The sequence below is a fragment of the Macrobrachium nipponense genome, chromosome 10, assembly GCF_015104395.2.
Source record: "Macrobrachium nipponense isolate FS-2020 chromosome 10, ASM1510439v2, whole genome shotgun sequence".
Classification (NCBI taxonomy): domain Eukaryota; kingdom Metazoa; phylum Arthropoda; class Malacostraca; order Decapoda; family Palaemonidae; genus Macrobrachium; species Macrobrachium nipponense.
Genome location: NC_087204.1, coordinates 41,754,689 through 41,763,717, shown reverse-complemented (window position 1 = coordinate 41,763,717; position 9,029 = coordinate 41,754,689). Strand labels below are relative to the sequence as shown.

Below are 9,029 nucleotides of genomic sequence, written 5' to 3'. Positions count from 1 at the left end.
CTGAAACGTCATGGGAAGTTAAGAAGTTAATATATGAAGCCGCAAACGTTGGTTTTCTGTACGCAGTAAATGTGTATTATGTGTATTAAAACCTTTGAAAAAGTAGTTTTATTGTCTGGATAAGTAATTAGTTGAACTGTGCGTATCTTCCCCGTCAGTGCACTTCATTCGGTGCACTGTAGGCATTACTTAAGGTTCATTGCGGCGTGCCTTCGGCCCCTACCTGCAACCCCGTGTGTCCCTTTTTCTGTACCTCCTTTCATATTATCTTTCCTCCATCTAAGTTTCCAGCCTCTCCCAACAACTGATTCTTAGTGCAACTGCGAGGTTTTCCTTCTGTTGCACCTTTCAACCCTTTTACGGCCAATTTCCATTTCAGCGCTGAATGACTTCATAGGCCGAAATTCTACACTGAATTAAATTCAATCAACTATGCGTATCGAAAAAAAAAAGTCTTTTCATTCGGAGATTTTCTCAGCAAACAGTCATTCGGGTGCAGCATGGACAGGCCTTCAAGTCCAGTACTAACTAGTCTGTATTGTGGAGTATTTTGAAAGTACAATAATAACATTTTGGGATAACAGTGGCAATCTTAACGATGAGTGGTTTTCAACAACATTCTATGAAAATCTGACAATCTTCAATTCAAGGTTACTGTAAAATAAACTTTAGTTTATACTTCAAGAGAAAACTATGTATGCTATATATGATGAGTCCACAATTATGGATATGAAACTGTATTTTTCAAAATACAAAAAGGTTAAAAAAAAAGGAAGCTTTCGACCGTTTACACACCGGTGTTCTTCAGCCAGCTGACTAAAAATGTATGTTTTCCTTAAAAGACAAATTAGAAAATATATTTATAGTCCAAGAGACCATCGAACAACTATTGTAGTGAAAATTTTTCAATTTGTCTTTTAAGGAAAACACATTTTTAGTCAGTTGGTGTGTAAGCGGTCGAAAGCTTCCTTTATTAACTTTTTTGTATTTTGAAAAATACAGTATTATATACATAACTGTGGCTTTTTTTAACTCATTATCTCCGGTTATAAAACAGTGATGCACCATATATAATCTTAACGATTTTCTTTCAAAATACTACACTTCGGCTAAGCGTCAAATTCAAAGTCGAATGAGAAACATAGCAAAATTAATAAAATTATTTTCTATATAAATAAATAATTAGAGACACGGCCATACAAATTTGTAAAAAAAAAAAAAAAAAATTCACTTTCGATTGGCGCAGCCAACGATTTATTCTTACTAATCCGTAAACTAGCGGTCATCCTAAAGTTACCCTGATCAAGTATGGTTGAGAAACCTATTTGTAAAGCCAACGTTATATTTTACCGACCTTCTCAAAACATGACCAAAGGAGACGCCCAGCAATAAAGTTAAAATCCTAATGAAATTGAGCCTTGTGTTGGTCCCACACCTGGACTGTATCAAACACACAGACGCTTGGAAATGAAAGCCCTTTTGTGTTTGCCTACTCAAATACCCTAGCCAGTCCCCAAAGACAGGGGTATACGAAATCCCTTGCCTCGACTCTTGGCGAATCCTGTATCGGATTTACAGGTAAATCACTCTCTCAGACACTAATTTAGCACAAACGCCCAGGTAGACATGGTCAACAGAGCTCAGCTATTTTTAACCACGTAAATCAGAATCATCGAATAAACTGGAACATGTGACGAATAATTTATATAGCAGCAATTGTCGGCTCAAAAATCAGCACTTAACAAACTAAAGAAATACGGAGAACCTCTCAAAAGGGGCTTGGGACGGAGATCTCATTGATATAATCTTCCTCCAACCAGTGGTAAACAATATTAATAACAAACTTTCAACAGGAATGACACAGCGGCCGACTTCTAAAACATTCCTTCAGCTGTATAAGCTTACCCTTTTCTGTGCTTCTCAATCCATTGCCCATAAAACTGTAAAAGCTACCATATCTATCTATCAATCTATCTCTATATTTTTTATATAACAGAAGAAACGGGGCTTCTCGTGACAATGTCAAAACTACGTCCATGCTCCTGTCACCATATATTTTATACGATAAATTTATGATATTTCGACTCTCTACTTACGTTGGAAAGTTATACCGAATTGATGGTCGTCCGATAATAGATAGTGAAATTCAAGCTTCATTGCGGTTACGGTTACGATAGTGACAAGATATGTGTGTGTGTGTGTGTGTGCGCGCGCTTTCAACTTAAGGTTATAACTAAGCACTGAAGAAAATTAAACGATTTAATACAATTTTTTATATAAAGAACACTTCTGAAAAAATCCTTTGTAACAAATAAGATAGTGTAGTTTTCCCATTCGTCCTTAATCTAAGATCTTCAGAGAGAGAGAGGAGAGAGAGAGAGAGAGAGAGAGAGGGCGGGGTGTTAAGCAAGTACCATATAACGGCAGTGATTACTCATTTTGAGACTTTGCTTTATATTTATTTAGTACTCTTATGGATCTAGAAATCAACGAGATATTTCATGGAAAACTTAAATAAGCTTAATGGCGTCATTTGTATGTTATCAGCAACCAGGGAGATAATGTCCCATCAGTAACGGACGACTATCGGTTCTGGTAGTTGGTATCAGTAACGGGCTCCAGACAAATATTACAGATTATCATAGCCGAGATAATAAACAGGGTATTGGATGCCATGATTCACATCCCTACGGATTAGTAACACGGGTAGGCGTTCCCGTCAAAAAAGATTCTAGCTAAAAATAACTCGGACTTAAAGGTTAAGGATTAAAGAAGGAAAATGTCTATCATAAAAAGCCAGATATTAGACTTTCAGTAAACATATATACATTTTAATAAATGTGTCGTGAATAGTATAATGGTTAGTGTATCTACACAGATTAATCTCCAAAATAATAGCAAAATCGATGAAGAAAATGATCGTGTAACTGTATTTAGCGTATCTTTTCAGACATGCATCACTAGAATAAGCTAAGCTGGTAATTAATGTTTTAAAAATGGAGGAGGCGATTCAAAAAAAGCATAATGAACACAGGATATGATGAACAATATACCAACCAGCAAACTAAGGGAAACAAGGAGTAATTTCGATTTATATTAGTTTGTATAATCGAACGCGTTCATTTCTGTTCAGTGGATATCTTGTTTCATGTTTTCTGTGAAAGTGATCAAACCTCTAAATTAAGTAGTTTAATAAAAAGAATTAGAAGAGGAGTAACAACTGTTCTACCTAACAAGAATAATTCAGTACTGTACTTTATTCGTTCATCACAATAAACACTAATTACGGTGTTTGCTAACAGGAACAGCATTTTGAATATCGTTTGATCAGTTTAGGACCGTTAATTATCGTTACTTGATATTTTATCATTATACACTTTTTTCCTCAAGGAGATTAGTTGCAGAAGTTTATAGCCTTCCGGCTCACAAAAAAAAAACTTCAAGGGTGAGACTGCAAGCCTCATGCCCTTAATCATCACCTTGGTTGCATCCCACCGCGGTAGACTACTAGTTACAAAAGTGACTGCTTAATGGAACGGAACGTGATTGATGAGACGAGGAACCTTAAAACTAACACGAGGACCTTCCTGCCACTGCAATTTTTTCTACAAAAACTATTAAAAAAGGCCAGTGTCTTAGGGAGGGCATTCGTAAGGGGCAAATCTCATGTGCATCTCCGACCCGGCAAATTTCCAGAACACCCGTTTGCTTCATTTTTGCTCTAGACAGATTTTCCATTTCCGTAAACAGGCTGCAAATGAGTGAAATTTGCGAAGAAAGCGTCAGTCTCCGGACTCACCTGACACGTGAATGACATCGCGCACAGCTAGTCTTTCACCACACAGTAATATAATTCGTTGCTGGTTCTCCTCTACTCATGGATGATGCTCGGGAGAGAGAGAGAGAGAGAGCAGGGCTTGGGACCCCACGACCAAACTACCGACCAACTTAACACAGCATTTACTCACTACCCCCTTTCTCTCTCCGGTGCTGTCACTCAGCCTCTCTCCTCCCGTCCCGAGCAATCACTGATGCCTCTGCCAACGAGTGAGGGCCGAGGTAGGGACTAGGGATAGCATTCATATGGAGGTTTAAGAGCGAGGGCAGAGAAGGTCGTTGAGATTTTGGTCATGGCGTTTTAACAATGTTTGAAAATAAGGGAAGTGCCCCAATGCAGTTTTAGTTAACTGGCCCTTTCTTGAGAGCTTGTTTATGAACATTACTGTTCCCGTTGTTATTATGCTGTATTTTCCTCATTTTTATTGACCACAGTTGTCTTATGTATTCTTTTAAAAATTTGATTTATGGTCGAACTTGATAACGGAGCAGCATTTGTTCCGTGAAGATAAAACTAGTTTCGAACGTTTGAGAACTGCTTGCGATTGATTGAGGTTGTACAAAGGAGCCGACGCAGAAAATCAACTTGTGATAAAGGCGGTGATCACACCTAACGACCTTCCTGATTCTTTTATGATCTCTGCAGCCGTTGAATAATGCCGATGGCCTCTTGGCATCTGAGTGTGAAGACTAAATGCGCCGATATTCGTTATTGCTTTATACTAGTTGCAATAAATAAACTGGCTTCAGAACAGGGGCCTTGTCACAAGTGGTAATAAATGTTTATACCTACCACGTTCAGTAATACCCTGCAATAAACTCTTAAGTGAAATGACTAATAATAGAATAAGGTAGAATGCGTTGGGAAAGATAGGGTAATATATGGAACAACACTGATGTAATTTTAGTCTTTTCCTTCAAAGTTTTACTTTTGAAGGTAAGAGATATGGGGAATTAGAGACGTCTCGTCTGAAATTGGTATATGCACGGGTGCATGGCGTTCAATGAAAATCACTTAAAGTACTGTACCCAAAGGTATCTATCTAATTACCTATCTATCTATCTATAATTACAGATCCACCAGCAATTTACGTTAGTGTCTGAGTAATGAAACAAAATCGCACCAGTTAGAACTTGAAAAGGGGGTCCAATAAAACTTTTTACAAATTTAGGTATATAAAAACCCAAAATACTGGAAATCCTTTCAAGTGCTGGTATGACTGTAACTGATGAAATAGACTTTATAACCGTAACAGTTGGTTACCTATTGTAGTCATCAATAACAAGCCAAATATTCAGGGAAATAGGCAAATAGGTCCTCAAAAAATCATCTTAAAATTTTCTTCTCATCTGGGAGTAATAATAGAACTAGATATTCTCTCATATTCTCTGGTGTACAAGTTTGACATGGCGTAGTTCTTTATTCACTTTTAACTATAAAGGGCCCCTATCACTAAACGATCGTATGAACAATTGTCGCACACACACACACACACACACACACACACACACACACACACACACACACACACTATTCAGACAGTGTGAATGATCTGGGCACCGATTTCAGTCTGAACAAAGATTTTGTCTGGGAAAACATGGTATCACCTCTAGAAGAGATGCGCGCGCAATAGCGTTATATCGGCAGACAAACACACATTGAACGACCTGTGTGTAGGACAAGACATAAGTCGCAAGCTAGCAACCTGGTCGTGAAAGATTCCCGCCGAGATCGTTCAAACATTTCAGACCACGAAACTCCGCCCATTTTTGCATTCAGACAAGCCAGTACACGGTGTTTTTGAGAATAATCATTCAGACAATCGTTCAGTGTATGGGCCCTTAAATCATGGCAAAAAAATCATAGCCTTGAATTCTGTTGCTCGAGGTACCCTCAAGCAAACACATTCTTGCATAACTTATTTTTCTTTCATATTTGATATTTAATTATTATATTTAAACGTATCATTATACTCAGTTGTTCTTTGCTTGGTTTTGTATTTGGACATTGCGTTTGTCATGGCTTACTTTGTAAGGTATGAGTTTTCGTCATGTTCCCCCAAAAATTACAATAAGCAGAAACCATGTTTTGCAGTCATGCGATGTCGGAATTGCTCAAACTCTGGGTCATGCGGAAACAAACATTTATTTTGATATCCCGTAAAACTTTCATAATAACTCCACGGCATTTCCTTTTTATTTAAGAAAATCCTTTATTTCGCAGTATCATTTCTTATATGCAAAGTGGTACACGCAACGAACATATGAAGATTATTTCGTTTTCTTAAATGTCCTTAATCTCTTTGCTCTTACGTATTGCGTCATGTAACACAGATTGACGCTACTGATGGTGGATATTGTTCAAGATGTGATGGATCATTTATAAGCTTTATGCACAGTAACATAAATTCCATTTTCAATTAATTTTTTAAAAGCATACCGTTCAGTGGCAGCAGTATGTCTAATCCATGAAAATCTTCAGAAACATATAAAATACTTGCTGTTATGCGTAGAAAACATTATTGAAAAAAAATACTCAAATGGCAATTGAGGAGGGAGACGTAATATACGACCAATTCAGGATTCTCGAAATGTTTTGAAATTTGTAATGGAGATTCCATTATGTAATTTATGTTATTCATGCCTAAATGTTTATTGTAACATTGGTGTAAAGCAATTCAGTTTTATGCACGCCGTGATTACCATGGTAATAAGAAGACCTCCTAACTTTTATTTAAATAATGATGGAAAATTTGTAATTTTTAAGGAGATTTTGTTTTTAGGTCGTCTGAATATTGCATTTATCAAAGCCACCCCTTTAAAGAAATAAGGGCAATGAGAAATTTCGTTTTCTTCAATCGTCGAACCCAATTCAGTAAGAGGAACTATACCTTTTTTCCTTGATTCACAAGATGAAATAGCAGCATATATTAAAAAAGAAAGAAAGAAAAAAACAAAGGACCTACTGAAAAAACTCACATCATGGGCCTTACCATGGAATCTCTCACTTGAAAGTAATTAGATCATGGTATATTGTAAGTGCAAGACGAGTAATCCAAATTTAGCGCTCAGGAACATTCGCTTCGATTACGAAAATACAATGCACACACACACACACACACGCACACACACACCAGGAGCTCAGTGGTTAGGATATATTCCTTTATCCTCGGCTGATCGTACTCGTAGTTGCAGCGCAAGCATTTTGCAGGAAAGTAGTACCGGGCGTGCAAAAATTACTTTGTCTTTCTGTTTGATATTTATCAGGGAAGATTTGCCACAATGAGCTTTCTATCTTTACAATCATGTTTCCGCGATCACATTCATTGGTATACGAAAGAGCCAAGCCTATCTTCGGTCTTTTAATGAATTTTATATTTATATGTTTAGGGAAAACAAGGCTTGTATTACTACCTGATTTTCCAAGATTTTCGGCGGGCATATAGATGTTTTTTTACTGCGAAGTGAGCGGGTCTATTCTATATTTCATATCTGTTTAAGCACCATAGAGCAGTATTTTCGACAGCTAACATAATGATTAAGTATCCTGATCACTGTATATGCTTTATACTATTTCTAAGAAATTGTTATTAACTTCATGTAAAACTGAGGCTATGATTGCTTTCAGCACAGGTATGGAAACAAACTTATATACCGGCACATTTAGATAGACATTACGTTTTCTGTATACCAAAGCAAGTATATATATATATATATATATATATATATATATACTATATATATATATATATATACTATATATATATATATATATCGTTACTTGCACTGGTTTGTAGAAAGCTTCAAATCTAAGTGCGCAGATATGTAAGCGTTTTCATGACTGCTTAAAATAATCATAGCCCCAGTTTTATGTGAAGTTATTAACAATAGTAAGAAGCATAAAAGGAGAGCTTCATACATAATAATACTTGAATAGTCGAAAATACTGATCTCTGGAACTTGAAACAGAAATTAGTATAATTAGACGGCTCATTATGCAGTAAAACACATCCACATGTCCCCCGAATAATATATATATATATATATATATATATATATATATATATATATATATATTAACCCTAATTTTCCTTAATTAGAGATGAACCAAGTATGCATTGATGTGACGAGACTCATCAGTTGTATTTAAACAAGAAAGCAAACGTTATTCAATTTTGATGTGTCATTTGTAAATGAAGAATGATGCATGGCCATATAATAGTATATTTCGCCCAAAGATCTTATATTGTGTGCGAAGACACAAAACCATCCTTATTCCAATTCTATTTTAGGGCGACGATTCTCTGCAGTGATAAGAGTCTGTTCTCGGCGTGCGAGTTGCGTGATATTGCTGTTGTTTATGCACTGTACTGGTAATTACTCCACCGTCAGAAAATGGTACATCTCCATGAAATAAGAACTTAAATATGAGTTAGATGATATTGATAATTGAGTATTTAAATATTCGTGCAGGGACATCACTGCATAGAGGAACAAGCAACATAATCAACTGAAATTCATATCTCAGGCGGCTAAATATTGTAGTCTGCTTGTGTAACAAAAATCTTCTTGGGAGTGGCGACTTTTATATGTTTCTCATGGGAAGGGATGATCTGTGACGTTTGGCAGAGACTTATAGTAGTAAAGTGAGTAGCATATTCAAGTAGAAATATCCTGCAAAAATTCAGTCTTTTTCCTGATGCGTAAGAATGATAGTCTATTTGAAAAATATATATATTTTTTTATCTTTATATATAAAATAGCAAGTCCTTCTAGGGCTAGAATTCCACCCGTTACCAAACGTTTTCTCTTGATGCTTATTTTGCCGTAGGACGACGGACTCGATATCAGTCTCTCAGAAAACAAAGAGCAACAGTAACAAGGGAAAGGTTGATAACACAAAGGACAAGTGATTATAGTATAAATAAAAAGAAATATTTAACATATTGTTCTTCTCTTTGCTTCGTCCATTATACACACACACACACACACACACACACACCACACACACACACACACACACACACACACACACTGAATAGCATTCAGCTAGACTTGTTGTTTATCAGCTTTTCAGTTTACGTAATCACACATAATGCTGCAGCTTATGTTTAGCTTTGTGCTCGCATGTCATATTACAAACCGCTATCAGTAAGCTTTAAGAGTAGCACTCATTGACGAAACAGATGTCG

At 36.4% G+C, this 9,029-nt stretch overlaps 1 long non-coding RNA gene across 1 annotated transcript in view; it reads right to left on the bottom strand.

Moving 5' to 3' along the window:
* Positions 1-4,094, bottom strand: part of LOC135223580 (uncharacterized) — a 14,277-nt gene extending 10,183 nt beyond the window's left edge. Inside the window, exon 1 of the long non-coding RNA XR_010316533.1 lies at positions 3,800-4,094. This is a non-coding gene — a long non-coding RNA (uncharacterized LOC135223580). The remainder of the gene's footprint in view (positions 1-3,799) is intronic.
* Between the last annotated feature and the right edge of the window lie 4,935 nt (positions 4,095-9,029).